General features: G+C 39.2%; 1 long non-coding RNA gene across 2 annotated transcripts in view; it reads left to right on the forward strand.

Annotated features, from left to right (window-relative positions):
• LOC134649539 (uncharacterized) overlaps positions 1-23,056 on the forward strand; it is a 405,305-nt gene that overhangs the window by 137,410 nt on the left and 244,839 nt on the right. The window contains exon 1 of one of the 2 annotated variants that reach the window (XR_010096968.1): positions 14,997-15,164. The exons of the other annotated variant lie outside the window; for it this stretch is intronic. This is a non-coding gene — a long non-coding RNA (uncharacterized LOC134649539). Of the gene's footprint in view, positions 1-14,996; positions 15,165-23,056 lie in introns of those variants that run through there. 2 annotated transcript variants of the gene reach the window in all.

Consider the following 23,056-nt stretch of genomic DNA (forward strand, 5'->3'; position numbering starts at 1 on the left):
CAATTTAGGTTTTTCAGAAATAAAAAGCTGACACCGTGGGCGTTATAATTCTGAGCACTGACTTTTAAAATTCAGTTAGACTGATACTATTTTATGACAAACAACATCAATTATTTATTCTTGTGTGACAACAAGTAAACAAACACGTAATAAATTAATTATGTATATAATTATATACCTATACCTAGTCACAGTTTGGAAACATCCCGTCTAACCGCAGAAGAAAGCGATATTTCTTAAGATTCATTAAATTATTCACGAGGGAAATAAAAAAATAATGCAAATGAGGATTGGAATGTTTAAAAAAAAGTTGTTTGAAAACACAAGAGATCGTGATGGGGCCGCAGTTGTCGAGACACGGAATTTTTAATCCATTTCCCGAAGTCGATTAATATTCAGGGCTCGGCCGGTCTGGTTCATCTCCTTCGCCATTATTGCTTGGACGCCATCTTCGGAATTTTACTTTGATTTTGCTGCAACTAATTACCTTTCCTTTACAACTAATTACAACACAACTGACTGAAATGATAATGATATGAAATTAATTCGAATGATAATCGAAATATGTACTCATTTACATAGGTAACCATAACATCATGGCGACTGGGAGCACAGCAATTATATAGATGTCGTTTTGCATCAGACGGCAATGTTGGCGTAATATATTCAATATCCGGCAAGATGATAATTTACCGAGTCGGGTAGAATCCATTATGGGTGTTTACTTGACCTGCGTTTAGTGCTTACTAAGACAACAGGGGTGACCGTTCTCGACTTATGCACTCCCGATGTAGAGGGTCTTCGCGCAAGGAAAGTCCTTCAGGAGTTCCATGGGGATTTTGGTGAAAATTATAACAATAGCATTAAATGTTACCGTTTGCACTACACTTAAAAGAGTCACACGGACTTATCCGCCGCCGCCGCCATAGGCAGCGGGTTCGTGTGACTCTCAAGGATAAGGTAGGTTAGGTTTGTCATAGAATGATACAGCAGTCGATCTATAACTTTTATTTATAACATGTAAGTATGTAGGTGGTTAACAAACACGTGTATGACCCACAAATGGTAAGTAGTCAGTGCAGCTTATAGGGTCGATTTCAAGTTTTTCAATACATATCAAGTGACATAGTCGGCAATACGCTCCTTTTTTGTGCACCGCCATACTGCTGTAGTCCCTCTAGAATACCTACTTCATGTTATGGAATACCGAAGCTTAGGAAGATTTGTCTTGTAATTACTAGATTATATTTTTTATTCTTAAATTCATAACATGTTTACGTGTAAAATATCATCATTTAAGAAATATGTCCTATCTTCGACACATTAAAATAAAGCACCACCTTGATTTTATAAACCTCAAAACAACTTTGCATGTCAAAACAAAAAATATCGTCCTCATATGCATAACCAAACATTTCACCCCGGGTGCCGCCGATAACAAAATAAAAGAAAGAAGATAAACAATATGAAGAAAAACAGAAAGGTGAATTGGAAATAACCACGACTTTGAATTTGGGATTCAAATCTCGCGCGTTGACTTACGGACTGGCTTTAGAAACACTGTTTTGGTATCAATAGATTCAAAGGTCGTGGTAAAAAAAACTTTAACTGAACTGTCGTGTCGTCCAAAAGCTCACATCTAAATTAGTGGACAGGTTTTCATTTTTAAGTTTTCTATTATAAGATCGTTTTATCAATATTTTATAAATTACTAAACTATAAATATGTAGTTTAAATGAATTTTTACCACTTTGTAGCTGATTTATTTACGCCAGTGTTGTGAATAACGCTTATTTTTAGCCTTAATGACTCGAGCCCTCAAAACTCGTAAGTCTTGAAGACTCGACTATATTTGAGAATTGTATTTATTTATTTTACGCGTATGGATGTAAGAAATCTTCTTGGCCCCCTTTGAGGCGTCAAGCCTCGAGAGTCTTAAGGGTTCGAGTCTTTAAGCCTTGAAATGAGCGTTTTTCACAACACTAATTTACGCGCGTTATCATGAATTCATAATAAACAAGTATGGTTTGTGATAATCGGCAAAAAATAAACAAGAGTAACATTTATGACTCACTATTTTATTTTATGCGACGCAGACGAAATATGTTTACAACCTTACATATAATATTTCAAGTAGAAAATCTTGGATAATCTATAAATATCACCCCTGCGTTGCCCGCAAATTCTAAAGTGACAATATTCCTTATTGTATAGCGGTGAAAAATGTATGCACACCCCTCGCGCGACACACGCGCGGTGTTATTAAAATTATGAACAAATACTACCTACTGCTCTCAACTTTGAGAAGACACCCTTTTTCGAGTTGTTTATGTATACTGATAGTATGGATTAAATTTGTTTAGCTGTTAAATTGATCAACTAGAAACGGTCGACCTCGGAAACTTGCAGATACTTTCGTACCTAGTCATGTTTAGGATTAAGTTATACATTATATTTTACAGGAATATTCCAATAACTATAAACTGTAATTTGACAAGACAACTAACTCTATTTTATTGATTTTAGAACTCGTATAGATTCCTATTTATAATAATTACTATAAATTTACTACTATACCTAATTTTAAACACTAACCCAACCTAGCCAAAATGTAATAGTTTGCAAATGTAAGGTAGCTATCACATAAGTTTTCTAATAAATAAAGCTTTTTAGCCAGTGTCATATTATAGGTAGTATGAGATTATGACTAACTAATATCGTCGCTAATGGCGGCGTCAAAAGTTCTAAACCAATAAACATCTGGCATGATGGTAGCTATCCGTACCAAATTCTCCGATATCTAAGCACTGAAGCAAAAACGAATACAATTTCCCGTCCTCCGATCACATGTCGACGTTTTTCATCTATCGATATAACGTTAACCCTATATTCCCTTTATTTTATATTAAAGCGATAAACATGTCGATTGCTAGAGCCACGCGTGGTCGCGCTCCCTCCAGGGCAGGGTTGTCAACGTAGACAAATGAATGTAAGCCACAAGTGCGAATATGCTAATTATTCGGTGGCAGAAACTGATCATCAATATAGACTTTCAACTATACGATCGCACTGATACAATAATCATTAATAACTAAAAATCTTCTTTGCTTTAATTCGACAAAAAACATTATTTATAATTTATGACCTATGTGGCGTAAAGCCAGTGGACTGTAGTTTTTTAAGTTAGTTCATTCGACACTATACTGCTTTATCTGATGGTAGAAGGGCTTACCGGTATTTGTGGTCTGCAGGTGGCAGAGGCCTCTGCGGGTGGATGGATTGCTCGCTGGTGGCTTCCTCGTTATTTTAAGGCACTGCACACTGTTTTCTGGTATATTTCACGAATTCAGATATTCTTTCTGTTGCGATGTTTTGATGACACTGACACCGTTAGTTATTACTTTTTAGACCATTGCGAATGTGTCGCCGGCCAGTAGCCTCGCTACCTCAAATAAATCAGTATAGCAGTAGGTTGAATACTAAACACCCCCCACCGAAAGCACTATGTGGCTTTCTCATAATATGAAAAAGAGAGAACAGAACTTGCGCATGTATAGGCGCGAAAATAAAATAAAATATATGCAATTAATGCGATAAAAGAAGGGGATTTAGTGAGTATAAGGCAGAGGACACAGTTTATTAACAGGTCTCAAAAGGAATTGTTAGCTCTTGTGCGCAGAGTAACCTTGCGCACAATGCCGTCTAAACCGGGATGTTTTTGTTGGACAATTGCAAGTGGCCAACTGCAAGGAGAAACTCGGTCGTCCTTGACTAACACTAAGTCTCCTACATTAATATTGGGAGGCGAGGTGAACCATTTTGACCTTTGCTGTAAGGTATGTAAATAATCTTGGCTCCATTTCTTCCAAAACAGTTGAGAGCAATTTTGCAAATATTGCCAACGTGATAGATGATTTACAGGTACAGACTGCAAATCATACTCTGGTACAGCTGTCAGACTCTTGCCTATCAAGAAGTGTCCAGGAGTTAGGACATTAAACTCATGAGGATTATCACTAGCTGGCAGAGCGCATAATGGCCGTGAATTCATTATGGCTTCAATTTTACAGAAAATTGTTGTCAGCTCCTCAAAAGTCAAGGCTTTGTTACCGACAGCACGCACAAGATGGTATTTCGCAATACGAACGCAACTCTCCCATAAACCACCCATGTGAGGGGCGCTAGGAGGATTGAACTGCCAGTTAATCAAGCGCTGAGCGCAGCCGTTAAAAATATCCTGTTGAGTGCTCTTGTCAGACATGAATTTCTGAACATCAGCAAGATGTTTACTGGCTGCTGTGAAATTCGTCCCGCAATCGGAATAAAAGCATGCCGAAAGACCGCGACGGGATACGAATCTGTCTAGAGTAGCCAAAAAGCAATCGGCAGATAGAGAGGAGAGCGTTTCCAAATGCACGGCTTTAGTTGAAAAGCAAACGAAGACCGCTAAATAAGCCTTCTCTATCTTGGCATTGCGCCGTAAGCTTTCCTTTATATAAAAGGGTCCGGCCAGGTCCACACCTACATGCTCAAACACCTTATTAGGTAACAGACGAGTTGATGGAAGGTCACCCATTTTAGGCTGCAGCAGAGTGGGTCTACATTTGTAGCAGCTCTTGCACTTTGAATGAATGGAACGAATTAGGCTACGAGCCGACAAGATCCAATATCTCTGGTTGAGAATATTCTGCAAGGTCTGCGGACCTGTGTGTAAATATTTCTTATGAAAATATTCAACCAAGAGCTTTGTAAACCTACTTTGCTTCGGCAACAATATAGGATGCTTCGCATTGTAAGGCAAGTCAGAGTGCGGGATACGACCCCCCACCCTGAGGAAGCCTCGATCGTCAAGAAAGGGTGCAAGCTTCCTTAACGAAGGGATGTACGTTACGCCCTTTTTCAAAGTTTCAATTTGCTCTTTGAAATAAGCTGCTTGTACTAATTTGATCAAGCAATCATGGGCTTGATTCAAGTCTTTTGTCGTTAAAACTTGGTCGCAAATCGAAACGTCACCACGGAATCGTCGCAGTAAACGTAAGATCCAGGCGATGCTCCTTTGCATTCTAGAATAAGAAGAGAACTGGAAGCAAACACGATCAACGAATTCCAGTTTACCTTCTTCTCCCGTTTGTTGAGATAGTAAATTAAATGTATTTGTATTTAATTTCATCTCTGGGATTTGTGTTTCACATTTGTTTATGAAAGTGGAAACAGGCCAATTCTCACAATCGTCATACATCCAGGCAGGCCCTTCAAACCACTGAGTGTTACCAGCCATGAACTGCGACGGAGAAACACCTCGCGAGGCGACGTCTGCCATGTTGTTTTCGCTGTTCACATGACGCCACGCATGAGGAGGTATTGACTCTGTTATTTGTGTAACACGGTTACACACAAATGTTTTTAATTTATAAGCGTCAGTTTGTAGCCACGCCAAGACAATAGACGAATCTGTCAAAGCTGTGATTTTTGTCACATTAACCCGAATTAAGCATTCACACGCGTACTTCATTAGTTTTGCAAGAAGTGCTGCGGCCATAAGTTCCATTTTCGGGATAGTCTGAACTTTGACAGGTGCTACCTTTGACCTTGCCATCAACAATCTGCACTTAACGTTAGACTGATGTCGTGAGATGACGTAGATGCAGGCGGCGTACCCACGAGAAGACGCGTCGCTAAATCCAACAAGTTCGCATTCAGTTACATTTGGAAGCAAGATATGCCGTTGAATCTGCAACTCGGATAGTCGGGGTAGTTCGTCAATGCACGTCAACCACTGCTCGCATACGTCTTGAGGAAGTGGATCATCCCAACCGAGACCCACCTTCCAAAGGTCCTGAAGAATGCACACAGGATCATAAATTGACGCAAGAGTCTTCAGTACAGATCGCTTAGTATTGACGGTATCTTGTTTGTTCAATGAGAAGCTGAACGCGTCAAACACCGGAGACCATTTCAAGCCTAAAAGCTTAATTGAAACGTCATCCCTGTCCTTTTGAAAAGTGACAGTAGTTTCACGATGTTCGGCCGGGACGCGCTCAAACAACTGTTCAGAGTTGCTCGACCACTTCTTAAGCACAAGTCCTCCGCACTGTAGCATATTAATCAACTCGTCCTGTAATGCACATGCCTGAGAGAAGGTGGCGCATGACCACAGGATATCATCCATATAGATGCCTTGACGTACAACTTCAGCAGCAGAAGGGAAACGTTCGCCTTCATCACTGGCTAATTGTAGTAAAGTGCGTATGGCCAGAAATGGACTCGAACTCACGCCATATGTGATTGTTTTCAACTCATAGACTTTTATCGGCTCGTCAACTGACGACCGATATAAAATATGTTGATATTTTCGGTCAGATTCGCGCACAAGGATTGCACGATACATTTTGCAAATATCACTTGCGAAACAGTATTCGAATAATCGAAAATTTGTTATAATGGCTCCTATATCACGGTATAGGTTTGGTCCCGTCAACTGGGTGTCATTAAGAGAGACGTTTGTAGACGTTTTCGCACTAGCATCAAAGACTACGCGCAACGGCGTAGATGTGCTGCTTGGCCTTAAAATACTGTGATGTGGTACAAGATATTTGCTCGGCTCGCTACCAGTATACAATTCCATGTGGTCTAGTTTCTCATACTCCAACATGAAGTTATTGTAAGCTTGCTGCAGCACTGGTGAGCGCGCGAGTTTGCGCTCTGTTGCCAGCAGTCGTCGCTCGGCAGCAGCGCGAGAGTCTCCGAGTATCGGCGCATCAGGAACAAAAGGCAGCGGCACGATATACCTCCCCCCCTCATCACGGGAGTGATCACGCACGTAAATATCTTCAGCCAGCTGATCTTGTGGGCTGAGTACAGGTTTGCACGGCAATTCCTCTACTTCCCACAAGTCACGCAGCGTTTTGTCCAAAGTCTTCTCTAGAGAAATCGTCAGATGGAAACTCTGTGTTGGTGTTTCGGTGTCGTTACTGTCGTTGTATAATCTTCCGCTAACGACGTACCCAAAAATGGTTTCAATAACCTTTGGAATGTTCGGCTTGACAGTAGTAGGCTTGTCCATAATCAATTCGGACACGACGCCATTGTCCAGTAGAATATCCACCGATGACTTCTCGAAAAACAACGGGTCAGCCAATTCAAAATTCTTGTATTCTTCCACAACTTCTGGCGGAAACGAAACATTTGGCATTTCAGATGACACTTTCTCCACGACGACCATCTCCACCTGGAAACTCGGAACGTCCAATTTACACGGCTTCAAGTCGCACGTCACCATGCCAAAGTTTTTGACAAGTTCACCTCCAAGTCCTGATACTGTGTAAGGACATTTGTTGCGAGGTAAGCCCAAACGTTGAGCACAATTCAAAGTAATAAATGAGCTTTGCGCTCTAGAATCAAGAACAGCACGGCAGTTCTGATGTTGTCCGGTGATGTCAACCACTAGAGTCCTCGTAGTCCCCAACACTACACCGTAAGAACCTGAATTTTCACTCACGGAGTGAAGATTCTCAGTTCCAGTTGGAGCGGGCGTCACACTCACGGAGCGCGGCGGCGAAGGCCCCGCTGCATGCACGGCAGCGCGGGGCGTCTGCAGGGTCGGCACGGCCGGAGCCTGCAGAACACTTGCATCCCGATGTAGCAAATAATGATGAGGCTGAGAGCAAACTCCACAAGTCATATTGCTCTTACAACTTGACGCTTCGTGACCACTTTTCAAGCAGTTGCTGCATATCTTCAAGGCGTTGACACGGTCAATCCTATCTTGAATCAACAGTTTACGAAACTGTTCGCAACGATAAATCAGATGATTTGAGTTGCAATGCACGCAAGTCAGTTTGTTTTGGTACGAATTATTTTGAGTATCATTATTACGCGAAACAGTTAATCCAACCTTTTGCGAAGACGAGGTCGCGTTCGAATATTTGAAACTGGCAGGTTTATGACTCGGTTGTGTGAAGTTGACAGGTGACTTCACTTTGACTTGTTGATGGTTTATAGTCCGGGAGCTAGTACTAGGAAAAGTATGTTCCAACACTTTTATTTGTTTGTTCACAAAATTTATTAATTCCGCGAAAGTCGGTAATTCATTTTGATCGCGGCTTTCTTCAAACAATTTCCGAGAATGACTGTCTAGGGTAAATCCACGGTGACTCACGTTACTTTGTAGTCACTATTCCTAACAATCTTGTCGTATATTTGAGATCAAGAGCTTTCTACGTCGAAAACTTGATAATAATATCACAGAGTACATTACTGCGAATCATTTATCGAAGTACTTTTTCTCCATCAAATTATAAAAATTGGAGAAAAGTGGAAAATAACTCCATGACTCACGTTACAAGAAATGGACACGGAGTTTTACGCCTTTTGTGTTTATTGATTTCCCTTTGATTATTGAATGAATTAGTTTTAACAAAATAACAAAACAATGACATAAATATGCAAGCTTCTTTAATAGTTAACCAAATAAAATCAAAGATACACCCTTATTTAAATAAAATATAAAACCTTACGAACTCACGTTACAGCGATTTCGTGAATCACGTTACTTGCGACTACCTAGAATATTTTGATATTTTTTATCATTTCTAGCAAACAAATAGCATATTTATTACTTATTATTAGTAGGCGGGAGTAGTCTTTTGGCAGTGCAGAAGGATGATTGGTAAGAGGTGGGGACTCAACCCGAAAATTACCCTTTGGCTCTATAAGACTATAATCCGCCCCCTACTCTGCTACGGTGCTTTGGTTTGGTGGCCAAGAACAAACCTAGGCAACGTACGTGACAAGCTACAAAGACTCCAGAGGCTCGCATGCGCGGCCACCACTGGCTGCACGAGGTCCACTCCGACTGCAGCCATGGAGGTCATGCTAAACCTTCCACCGCTGCACCTACACATACAACAAGAGGCCAGTCTCTCAGCGGTAAGGTTGCGAACCCTCAATATATGGTCTAACATCACAGGAGCTCTTCACACAACATGCCTGGAAAAGGTATACAACGAATTTCCAGTGCTCACGGCAGGCACGGATCGAATTCACAAACAAGCCATCTTCGACAAAAGGTACAAAATACAATTATATGAGGACGACAACTACGAAGGACTCAATCCCCGGGAGCTGAGAATCTTCACTGATGGGTCCAAAACAGACAGCGGATCGGGCTCTGGAACCTTTTCAGAAGACCTGAACATGTCAATCACCACTCCGCTAGGATCCCATAGCTCGGTATTCCAAGCTGAGTGCATGGGTATCATAAACGCGGCGGCTGCCATCACTGCAAGGAAGGTAGTAGGATCCTCCATCCGCATACTCTCCGACAGTAGAGCAGTCTTAATGGCCCTAAAAAGCCATATAGTTACATCCAAACTCATACACGAATGCCACGAACGACTAATGGAGGTATGTCAGAACAACAAGATCACCTTACAATGGATCAAGGGACACAGTGGATCCCGAGGTAACGATGCTGCGGACGAGCTTGCCAGACAAGGATCGGGTGCGGGGGCGATTGGCCCGGAACCGACTCTCCCGATACCGTTTAGCAAGGTACGCTCAATGCTGCTGGCACGCACAGGGAAACTACACACAGAACACTGGCTAAACCAGACTGGATGCAGACAGGCCAAACAAGCCATGCCTAGCATCAACGGTAAGCTCACAAGGGCACTCCTTCAACTAGGAAAAGTCCGTCTGAGTATGGTAACCAGTGTCATAACAGGTCATGGACTTTTTAACAAACATCTTTTTATAACAGGTGTCACAGACAGTCCCCTATGCCGTGGATGCATGGAGAAGGAAGAAACAGCCTCTCACGTGGTGCTGGAATGCAGCGGAGTGGCCCCATACAGGGCAAAACATCTCGGATCCCCGAGAGATCTCCCCGAGGTCCTACTCAACATCAAAGGTTTGATAGGATTCCTCGAGGAGCTGGGCTGGCAGGACTAGCCCCTATCACGCAAAATAGGCGCAGGACGTCGAGTTGCGGAAAATCGCCCGTACTACAATACAATACAATACTTATTATTATTAGAATTAGAACTTTTCTGATACGTTATTTAGCTCTACCCAAAGCTTGGCGATTAATTAACATCGAAGATGAGGATGCAATTGAACTATCTAAGGCTCTTGCTTATTCAGCTTTTTTCTTTGATCTATATGTTTTTCAACTCTTTTTCTGGTTTTTTCTCTTTCATCCTTTATAAATTGGTTTTTCTTTTTTTGAGTCATGTTATCTAGCAACTTCTTCTTTTGCCTGATTTTTTGGCGGCAAGCCTATGTTTTTTCTTATACTCTTCGTACTTTCCGTCGTCTTTCAGCTTCTGTCTTCTTCTTTTTGCCCTTTCTGCCGCTGATAGAGGCATTGTAGCTACAAAATACATTCAAATATTTAGTTACTCGCTTTACAGTTGCAACAACGCGATTCACTGTGACTCACGTTACAAGTATCTCAAGTCATGTATTTCTATAAAATAACACTTATGCGGAGAAATAAACCGCGAGAATGACACCATCTAAGCCCAATCATACACATAGTTCAATATAAGTTCGTTTGTCCAAAACTTCAGTACAGTAAATGAAAAATATTGTTTTTTACGTTACTCACGTTACTCAACGACATGCAATTTTCATTCACCTCTTACATATTTTTCTTTCAACTTATGATAATTGTAATCAAAGTAACGCGTGAATAATTTAATAGACAACAGATAAATAAAGGTTACTTACCTCTTCTTTGCGTAAAAATCAATTAAAGTCGTAATATTTATAATCACTTATTTTACGTTCGTAGTTGATTCCGCAAGCAGCACTTACAATGTCGGAAATTATGACAACCGTTGACTTATTATTGACTTAAGGTTATAAAATTTGTTCTGCTACCCTCATTTGATTATTCTACATTCAAACACATTCTAAATTCAATAGTTTATTTTTTCGTTGTCATGTCCGAGTTACGCGGAAAGACCCTCTAGCCCGCGAAGTGCCAGATGGCAGAATAGATAGTCGTCCAAGTTCTCAATCTGCAAGGCGTGAATAGCTTTCAAGGAATGGTCAAAAGTCTCCACGAATGAGGTTAAATTCGCTGCACTGTCTTTTGTCAAAGGTGAAAAATTCAGCATTTTATCCAGATACCTGCCGGTCAACGCTCTGACATCTTGGTACTTATCAAGTAAGCTTTTCCAAACTACAGGATAGTTGTAAGACGTGATCGGAAGACTCTTGATAATATTCAGTGCTGGGCCTTTGACACAAGACAGCAGATAATGAAATTTATCTATGTTCTCGAACTTGCGACTGTGAACCAAAGACACAAATGTATCATGAAATGTGGCCCAATTCTCCACCTGACCATCAAATTCAAACAAAGTCAGCTTCGGTAAATGTGGCCTAGCGAAACAATCATCCTTGGTTTCAGTGAAATTATTTTTGGTTGGCTCCTGGACTATACGGTTGCAGTTCAAAGCTACCTTTTTACAAGCAAAATATAAATCGTCGAAACTTTCTAACGAGCTTGCTGAAGGTTTAGCTTTGGGGTTCGCCTGCATCTCCAGCATGATAATCTCCATGACAATTTTTTCGAAGTCGCAACGTGCGTCATCGAGTTCCGAAAACTGTACCATGTAATCTTGCACCGAGTCTAGACTATCCAATTTAACAGTTTTGGATACATCATAAGCCTTTTGTAATTTGTTAAACAAATATTCTTTTTCGAGTGTCAACGTATTTATTTGCAATAACAATTGCACCTCGCCTTCCGCCATTGTTTGTCACGGACAAAAAATGTATGACGAATTGGATATTTTATTGAAATAAATATCAGTAAAATCGTAGAAATAAACAGGAAACAGCGAGATAATATGCGGATACGATCCGCAAGGGAAACGCAACGGTTAGCCTATAGAAGTAGGTATAGAAGATAGGATTTTGGGGAAAAAATAAATCTGGGAGGGTTCGAAATTTGGGAAATTTAAGAATCGGCTCGGAGGCCAGAAAATGTGGCGTAAAGCCAGTGGACTGTAGTTTTTTAAGTTAGTTCATTCGACACTATACTGCTTTATCTGATGGTAGAAGGGCTTACCGGTATTTGTGGTCTGCAGGTGGCAGAGGCCTCTGCGGGTGGATGGATTGCTCGCTGGTGGCTTCCTCGTTATTTAAAGGCACTGCACACTGTTTTCTGGTATATTTCACGAATTCAGATATTCTTTCTGTTGCGATGTTTTGATGACACTGACACCGTTAGTTATTACTTTTTAGACCATTGCGAATGTGTCGCCGGCCAGTAGCCTCGCTACCTCAAATAAATCAGTATAGCAGTAGGTTGAATACTAAACAACCTACTTATTTCCATTGTTAAATTTCTTTTAATATTATATTTCCCCCGCTAATATAATTAATATCTGAATATATGGAAATTCAATGAAAATGCGTAACGAAAAAATGATCACAGATGTCGTAATCGAGAACCAAACTATTTTATTTTAAATTAAAACTTGTGTGTTTTTGTATCTGGACGCCAAGTTTTACTCAATGCCGACCGTTCCAGCTACATCATTACAAACAATAATGTTTTGAATACCATACTTAACCGCACTTTTACGTTTTCTGTAAAATGTAAAGGAACGTAAAAACGAATTAAAAAAAAAACAACATACATTTTTTTAAATTTATAACAACTAGACTGGCTTATCGTTGAAACAACATATTCAGTTTTTTTTTCATGGTTCCAAGAGGCCCCATTTCACTACTTACAAATCATCATCTTCCTCGCGTTGTCCCGGCATTTTGCCACGGCTCATGGGAGCCTGGGGTCTGCTTGGCAACTAATCCCAGTAATTAGCGTGGGCACTAGTTTTTACGAAAGCGACTGCCATCTGACCTTCCAACCCAGAGGGTAAACTAGGCCCGTATTGGGATTAGTCTGGTTTCCTCACGATGTTTTCCTTCACCGAAAAGCGACTGGTAAATATCATATGATATTTCGTACATAAGTTCCGAAAAACTCATTGGTACGAGCTGGGGTTCGGACCCGCGACCTCCGGATTGAAAGTCGCACGCTCTTACCGCTAGGCCACCAGCGCTTCACTACTTACAAATATTGTTCATAAATATTGGATAAGAATTCGTTACATATATCGATCAAAAAGAAAACAAATTGCTTCGCATTTTTTAGCCATCCCTTAGTAGGTAGCAGCCCTAAGCCAGGGCGTCGAATATGCAAGTCATGAGAAAACGCTTATCACGAGGCTTAGATAGCGCCCGAAGATCGACGGGATGAGTTATGGGGTAGCATATTGCCGTGAGATCTCTAAGTTTGTAATTTGGTTCTACTTTTTGCACTTAAGCATAAATGCATTTTTAGGAAAGTATAATATTTATATTAAATATTATTACTTTGGACAAACTGCAAATTTTTCGTAAATTGCTACATTTATATCTACCTACACGAGTCTCTAAGATTAATCTAAGATTTCGTATTAAGCTTAAACATAGTAAACTAAAGTTGTTAGTTATTTTTTTATGATACATGCTCATGAGAGTAAGAGGTATGGTACTAGCCCTCGCGGGCATAGATGGGTCATTAGCGGAAATCGTTCCCTAGGGAGTAATATTTGTTTAATAATTAGACACTAGAAGATATGTAAACCAAAAATATTATAACAATACTTTTTTTTGTAAATCTTACCACATATGTGTTACCGTGAAAATACTACTAAATATTTCATAAACCCATTTGTATGGCAATAAGGGTATGGCAGCCCTCTTTCCCGCGATCTCCAAATCGAAGTACCTAAGTGCATTAGCCCATTCTTGACCATCATAAATTATAGTTCGATTACCAGCTCTCCTCGAGGGTCGGCGCAGACACCTTAACAATGCCGTTCAAAATGGTCGCCCTCTATCAACTTAGATAAATCACTTCGTTGCACCTTAAATGAAAAATTACTCTTACACTACTCTTCGAGTTAAAGGAGAGCACTAAACGAAATAATACAAGCTAAATGTTAAACAAGAAAACTTTCTTAATAAGACAAGCGCCAAATTAAATACATAGTTCAAAGTTACGCATCGCCGTAACATGAAACAATATAGCAAGGGTTTAACAACATAGGTAACGAGGCACATCTCGGAGGTATTTTCTTCAATAGGACCCATAAAGCCGTGTTGAACAAGCGATTGTGTGAACAAGCGGCCGCCTGGGACGAACTCCGCAATTCCCCGTCGGCTTGTCGCGAGCAGAGTTTTACGGCGAAATTAATATGGCAAATTAATGCGTTCCACCGCCGTATAATTTTCACATACCCCTCTTCTTGCGACATCGAAGCACATATTGCGATGGGGAGCTCCAAGTAGGGCGAGATTCGAATCATTTTTCCATATGGAAATGATGTAACAAACCGGGCGTACAAGACAACAGTGATATGCTAATTAAAGGAAAACATACAAACGTGCTTCCGTGTTTATTTTCGGTACAGGACGAGACGCGAGACGCCGTTTGCTTTTTAATTGCTACGGGCGGAGACTAGAAAAACCCGAAAAGGCTGATTCCACTCCAGTATCTAACTTGTGCAGACAAATTAATTCAAAACAACCTGATCGAATTGAATATACACGAGCTGGGTGGCGTTGACAAAAAGAGGTTGTTTAGAAAAACACTTACTTTAACAACTAGTTCTTTAACCATTATACAATAATACATGACGATTTTGTGTAGCTACGGAGGTCCCTGAGTATGATAAGAGGTGAATCTGTTGGTGATACTGATACACTTTTATTCCTCATGGTCCAATGAGGGCAACCCCAAAATCTGAAGAAAAAAAGCGGCCAAGTGCGAGTCGGACTCGCCCATGAAGGGTTCCGTATTTAGGCGATTTATGACGTATAAAAAAAAACTACTTACTAGATCTCGTTCAAACCAATTTTCGGTGGAAGTTTACATGGTAATGTACATAATATATTGTTTTTAGTTTTATCATTCTCTTATTTTAGAAGTTACAGGGGGGGGGGACACACATTTTACCACTTTGGAAGTGTCTCTCGCGCAAACTATTCAGTTTAGAAAAAAATTATATTAGAAACCTCAATATCATTTTTGAAGACCTATCCATAGATATCCCACACGTATGGGTTTGATGAAAAAAAAAATTGAGTTTCAGTTCGAAGTATGGGGAACCCCAAAAATTTATTGTTTTTTTTCTATTTTTGTGTGAAAATCTTAATGCGGTTCACAGAATACATCTACTTACCAAGTTTCAACAGTATAGTTCTTATAGTTTCGGAGAAAAGTGGCTGTGACATACGGACGGACAGACAGACGGACAGACGGACAGACGGACAGACAGACAGACAGACAGACATGACGAATCTATAAGGGTTCCGTTTTTTGCCATTTGGCTACGGAACCCTAAAAAACACAAAATTGACCTACATTCACCTCTCAGAGTATAGACATAACTAAATCACCTTTCATGTATCAGTATCACCATCTAAAACCTTGTTAATCAAACAAAACATTATAGTGGAACTTTTTCTCAAATCGTATTTTATACAATCACAATTTGAGCTAATGTGCAATAAATTAACATGCCGCGCACCATGACTTCGTTACTGCAACTTAGCATATCACACAATGTAGGTACCTAAGTGTATTCCCTCTTAATTACGCGAAAAGTTTATAAGAAGCAGTTACCCGGGTACGTGGTACATGTAGAAGATGATGGCACTTTATGACTCGATTCGTCACGACAATTGAGCAGGAGGGGTAATGAGGAAAGGAACACCTCTGCGTAAGGAGCTACATGCAATAAAACGAGACAAAGGTAAGAATTTCGTTTAACTTTGACTGTGTTTTAATTTGAATACTCGTAATATGTTATGTATGTAGTAAGATGTTAGTAGGTATAATGCTGAGATAGTATGCAGTTGTGCCTGTAGAAGTACCTTATTAAAAACAACGATTACACTGTAGTGTAATAAATATTTTCATTTTTGCATATTTGCTAATTGGGAAAGTTTAGTTCAACAACACGAGTGAATAATTAAATTGATGAATAGTACATAAACTGGTACCCAAATTGGATTGTGTACGCAGCTCTTGGAGCTAAAAGGTATATATTAACCATAACAAGAGGACGTCGACAATATCGAGAGCAAACAATTAGAGGCAAGTTATGGGGAAGGGGTGTCGATTAAGTTATACACATGCGGGTTAGAGGGTAACCTGACTCAGGAAGATTAAGATTCATCGAAAGGCCCTTACACGGAAGCAAACATTGTATTACGGACCGGTGTCTTGGCGATGTTTGCTAAAGGTACGAGCGTATGTTAATTTGGAATTTGTAGTATCGTACCCCTTGCACGCGGGACTAATATTAATATTGTGAAGGTGGGGTAGGAAAAGATTCGGCGTAGGTTTCCTTATGAAGTTAATTTGCGGTACCGAGAAGGGGAGGGTTCGTGTGTCGCTAATGCTCCTGGAACGCCTCCGGGCTGTCCGCGCGGCTGGACCGCCGCTTGGGGACCGTTCGCACTATTTAAGTGCTAAAGCGGGCATTTGTCCACCCTCTTGGGGACTGTCGTCTGAATAATTTAACCTCTTAATTGCGTATAGTTTTTGCAAGATCAACAGTTTGGGGATAGAGATTGTCATTAAGCGACTGAGTAAGTTTTATTTCGACTTGTTTTGTTTTGTGCATTTATGTACAGTCAGCAGCAGAAGTTGCTAAGCGGGCCAGGTGTTCAAAATGATCTCGACGCGACTTTATTGTTAAGAGAATAATAGCGTATCAAGGTAATTTTGAACACCTCGCGCGCTTATCAATTTCTGCTGCTGACTGCAGGTATCCATATTTTGATATATTTTGTCATAGTTCTAAAAGCAATTTGAGTGTTAAATTTTACTCTTGAAAAAGATTTTGAAACTTGAATTCTACTCTTGATTTTCATTCCTTAAAATTATAAGTACCTACCTAATAAGTAATAGTATTAACCTGAAACAAAACACCTTCTTTCAGTTAATGTCGAATCATTCAGTCCTAGATCCGAGATAATGAAAATAGTCGACGGCGAACTCGACGTCCTTTGAAACCAATATCTTAAAGTCGATAAGCAAGTTAATCCGGAAGATAAATAGCGGGGTAGGTATAATCATTGTGCCGAATGTCCACCGGACAGGGGCAATGGGCAGTGAGTGATGCGATTCTTTTGTCTACCCTCGTGCAGCGAGACAATGTGGGAACGGTCGTAGCGCGTCAGCAGCCGATGCCTTTAAGAATGTTTGAGTCGGAGATGATTCTGTAGATATATTTACTCAAATTTGTATTGTAAAATATACCATTTGCAAAATTATTGAACTGAAAATGAATTTTGAAAATAAGATGGCATTTTTTCTTACATATTTAGTAAGAAAATATTAGTTATGTAACGTATAACAATTATTAGACCTATATCACAACACGGTAATTTCAAATAATACACACCGGCAAATGTCAAATTACTTTTTCTAATTACAAGCATCAGGGAAATTTGGAGCAACAGTAAATATATGTATGGCCGAGGCCAGAATCGAACCGGCGTCTTCCGCTTACGCGGCTTACATTCTCAATTCTGACCACTGGATCACCCGGTCACGGCTGTACCCGTCCCAAATTCTCGAGTATAGGTATGCTAGCTATCTTTGAATAAGACCAGTACCCTAACATTACCAGTACCCCTACAATTTTTTTCTGTAGGTATACAACATACAACATAAAATATCGTAATAAAACATATATACCTAATATCAAACATACCTCATCTACCTATACCATACCTAAATCTTAATTATTTGTGTTATTTCCTGTAATTCCTTCCGATGTCTCTTTGCTCAAAGGAGCTTTGTCCAAAATCAGCTTGTCCAGCACATTAACTACAGGCGGGGGTACCTCATTTAAACCACCACCTATTGTGTCTCAATACTGCCCAATCAATGAAAGCGTAAGATTTGTGGCGTACCCCAAGGACCCCATTGGAGCCACTATCTCTTTTTCTGTATGAGTAGTAGAGTATCTAATTAATTTAATGCACAATCTGAGCCATCTCATTGAGCAAAATATCTAAGTACCTACCTCTAAGCCCGACGAAATCATAAATCGGCAGCTTACAACTCATAGTAAACTTACAAACACAAATCCCCTGTTTTATTTCCTTGGTCAGTTTCCAGCTTTCTTATCGTTAAATCTACTAGGCAAACATGAATCCGAAGGATTTGCTAAGATTTGCGAACACCGCATAGTATCGGATAAATTGACCGGTAATAATAAAATGTAAGGGGTAAGAATGTAGATGGCTATTTAGATAATTGTTAGCTGTGTTAGCAAAGGGAACTTGTATCCATAACAATTTCATGTAAGCAATAACGCTATCCTTTTTCAGTTATATCAATCAGAAAGAGACAGTAACAAATCACATTGTATGGATGTTTTGGTTAGAGAACGAAACGCTAAAGCTGACCAGTGTATTGGAAAACGTCCATAGATAACAGGAGGTTTTATTGCTACAGCCCGAGGTGATCGTTTATGGGAAAACTATCAACGGAATAGAACGGTCAGAGAAAATGGATGACGTCACATTTTCATTGTCATCAAAGCGGAAAAACATTAAGCGATTTAGGACACCGTTCAAAACTAACGATCCTTTTTAGGGCACAGAAAACGTGTAACTATTTACTTGCAATCTAATTTATTGTTACATGTTAATTTAATATTAGTGTACCTAAATATTTCTTTTAGATATATAGATAGAGTACTCTTTATTGGCAAATCACAGTAAAATACAGCTCAAGGAAAAACAATTGACTAAACATAGAGGCAGACAACAGGCGGTCTTATCGGTAAAGAGCAATATCTTCCAGACGGGCTAAGCGTTGCGGAAACATAACATTTAATTAAAAGGAAAAACTTTATGTAGCCAATTTTATATAAGAAAATAGAAATAGACATACATAAACGTACATAATGTATAAAACAAACCGAAATATAGCTAAATATAGCAATGTCAACCACAGAGACAACAATAATTATGTACAAACAGACAAGAGACAGATTTTCAAACACTGCAAGAGATTGAGCGCGTCTAATGGCCAGAAGGTAAAGCGTTCTAGGTAAAGGTAAAATAAATGAGAAAAAGTATAAAAATTACGACGATAACGAATATGGAGACGGAAACGAGAAACATGGTCAAACTTGCTTAATCCAAATATGAACCGAATGCTAATATTTTCGACGCCCGCACGCATTATTAAATTGGTCTGATATAAAACGCCAGCATAGCGCAATGTATAAGAAAATGCTCCTTATTTATTTTCTCCCACTCATTTTCCCAAAGATCTTACCAGCAGGTGAGAAGTGTAATGGCGTGCAATTCTCCCGTTTGCGCTTTCCACGTCGCTTGTTTGTCATCCCAATTCCTAACCTAATTTATTGTGTATAAAACAAAATTATTCGTAATATATTGCCGTCCTTTGTAAATGCTTTACTCTAGAGCAAGACGGAATAGCTGTTTTCAGAAAGGCAGGTATCGTTGATGATTTTGAAGGAGGGTGAAATATTTTATGCACCAATGAGCGCATTCAGTCCGGCCCGGTCCGAATTATCACGGACAACTGACCACGACGGTGCCCGCTGTAATCAGATCCGCAAACATACCTTTTGATAGGGACAAATCTTTGTATACAGCTTTTGTTTCTGTTATCTTTTGATCGAGATGTAGGGAGTGCGAGCTGAAGGCAATAAAAACAATTTTGAAATTGTAATACTAGTTTTTGGAACTAAGGTTTACCGAAGGAGTCAAAACAAACAACCCGATAGTGAACAAGAACAATTTAATTGTCGGGCTAGTTAAAGTTAATAGGTTTACACTTAATCGCTACAACTTATCAGTAGAAAGTTAAACTATAAATACTGTGTCTCTATTTGACCAGGTTCTAAATTTTTATTGGTCCAAGTGGACCAAGTGGTCGATTGCGCTATTCATAAGGTAAAACTAAAAGGGTAAGTAGTCCAAAATCGCAGTTTAATAGATGTATTTTGTTATCAAAATATTTTTCCATTACAAAATACATGGATAAGTTGGTAAATTTGTTGATATACATGAGAAAGCCGTCCAATATCACAAATCTAGGAAAGGTATTAAACAGTTTATCACTGACAGTTTTTGTTATTAACTTAAAACCATTAGGTAGACATGTGACCATTATCAGATTACAATTTTTACTACTTTCTAGTACAAATCATAAAGTACATATAAGTTTCGACGACCGGTCTGGCCTAGTGCCTGTGAAGCCGCGGTCCTGGGTTCGAATCCCGGTATGGGCATTTATTTGTGTGATGAGCACAGATATTTGTTCCTGAGTCATGGTTGTTTTCTATGTAATTAAGTATTTGTATATTATATACATCGTTGTCTGAGTAGCCACAACACTTTCTTGAGCTTACCGTGGGGCTTAGTCAATTTGTGTAAAAAAATGGCCTATAATATTTATTTATTTATTTATAAGTAGGTACATTAGTAAGTTGGTGATTGCAATGTATGTAATGTATATGTCACCATAAAATTGTAAACATTCGTCAGTTTATAATCTCGCTAGTTAAATTATAAACTGACGGCAGGGAGATTATAAACTAACCTAACCTAACCTACGTTAGATTATAAACTAACGGGTTCACAATCTTACGGTGTCATATACATATGTATATTAACATACATTGCAATCACCAAATTCTGTTCCCAACTTCGCCTCCAAGCCTCGAAACCTTCATAATGAGTAAGCTTAAAAATATACAGGTTACCAAACTTTTTCACGTTCTTGGTTGACCTAGTGTTTCATTTTGAAACGTTTGCCACATTATTCGTCGAGCACGTATCACAAATATTTGGCAAGCGCAAGTCGGATGTTTAGCGGCACCTGTGCCGGCGATCGACTCATAATATTCGGCTTAACGTCCCTCGCCCGCATCGTACGCGAAACGTTTTGTATTGAACGACTTGAACTTTAGGGAGCATACATGTGTCAATACTTTGAGATACATATTGAAAAGGACCTTCAGGTTTTGTATTATCACAGTATTCACAGTAGACCTTAGTACCTACAATACAAACATAAATAAATGAAAATATAATATTAAATATATTTCAAAGTGAAGAAGGTTCAGAGTAAAGTTAAGGTTACTTCATATGAAGTGAATCATATATCTATTATGTCAGCTTAGTTTAACTAAAACTATGGTAAGGGTAAGAGAAATGTGAAATTTAAAATTAAAACAATAGAAATATTCTAGTCAATTTAAATTTCAAAGGGCATGTAAGGGCAAAGTCGATGTTTAGGTCGAACCATAACACGCTCATTCGATAGGTAATAACAACATGTACACTTAAATAAGAGTGAGATAGCGCTTTACGAATAAATAACACTTCCAAGATGTCGTTGTTTCAATAATTAACCCTTACACTATAACATGGATTATTTTTACATTTTATGTTTCTTGAAGCTTGAAGATATATTCTACTCGTACAATTTTATGTTATGGAATTCGATACCTACACGATTTATGTAAATTACCTAGATAAAGAGAAAACCCAAAATGCTCTGATTTAGCTTTTTTTTTCGAAAACCAGGTTTAATAACTGATTATGTTTACGTTTGTTACGTTTTAAGAATTATTTGACTTTTATATATTACTGAATTTTTAATAAATATTAACATAAATTAATAAGATGCGTACTTACATAATCGTGAAAAAAAAAACTTTAGTCGGACCCGGATACATTCACACACCAGTCCACTGCATAATTTTAAAGTGAATAGATAAGAGTTTTGCTACTTTTGCTACCTATTACATCTATTTAGTAATATGAAATATAATAAATAGAAGTTATGAAAATAGAAATAAGTACCTACAGTAGTAAAGAAGGTGTCATACATCAACTCATTACAATTCCTCGCGAGTCCCTCAGCGTTTCGTGGAAGGAGTTGAAATCAGTGCGGTGGTAAAAATCAAATTGAGTGGCCGATAAACACCCCGGCCGGAGGGGCCGCAAAATTTTGATTACACCGAAAAGTGTTACTTATTCTCAAATAAAAAATGCCTCGGAAAAATTTCGCTGATGTCGATATTGTTATGGCGGGTTTATGTTGGAAATTGGGGGTACGGTTATTGCATGTCATTAGGAATTATGGGCTTGAGGTGCGACGGAGAAAAATTTGTTCGCGGTGAGGTGAGTTTTTCGATAATGTAATTACTGGAAATTTATTCGGTACCTTTCAGCCAGGTCTTTAAATAAAGCAATATTTATTTTATTTAAAATCAAAGATCAAAACGAAAAGAAAAAAACCAGCCAAGTGCGAGTCGAACTCGCGCACGGAGGGTTCCGCACCATCAACAAAAAATAAAGCAAAACAAGCAAAAACAACAAGCAAAAAAACGGTCACCCATCCAAGTACTGACCCCGCCCGACGTTGCTTAACTTCGGTCAAAAATCACGTTTGTTGTATGGGAGCCCCCTTAAATCTTTATTTTATTCTGTTTTTAGTATTTTTTGTTATAGCGGCAACAGAAATACATCATCTGTGAAAATTTCAACTGTCTAGCTATCACGGTTCGTGAGATACAGCCTGGTGACAGACGGACGGACGGACGGACGGACGGACGGACGGACAGCGGAGTCTTAGTAATAGGGTCCCGTTTTTACCCTTTCGGTACGGAACCCTAAAAATAAGCTCGATCATGCACTTTGCATAGATTTGCAGTAAAATCGTCATCTTAACTTCAACTTTTCTATGAGTGCTGTGTATTCGCAACAAATAACTCAAAAATTATGCCGCGTACGTGCCCCCATGTCCCATAAAGAGGCACCGGGACTTATTTCATATAGTTACAGTCCCATAAAGCATAAAAGGCATTCAAATGTGATGTTATTTTGCCGCCAACACGGGGTAATTTATTTTCGCGCGATTCATAATTTTCTTTTATTCACTTTATGTTGATTTTCTTTGGAATAAGTACACGGTAACGATAAT

Source organism: Cydia amplana, chromosome 1, assembly GCF_948474715.1.
Source record: "Cydia amplana chromosome 1, ilCydAmpl1.1, whole genome shotgun sequence".
Lineage (NCBI taxonomy): Eukaryota > Metazoa > Arthropoda > Insecta > Lepidoptera > Tortricidae > Cydia > Cydia amplana.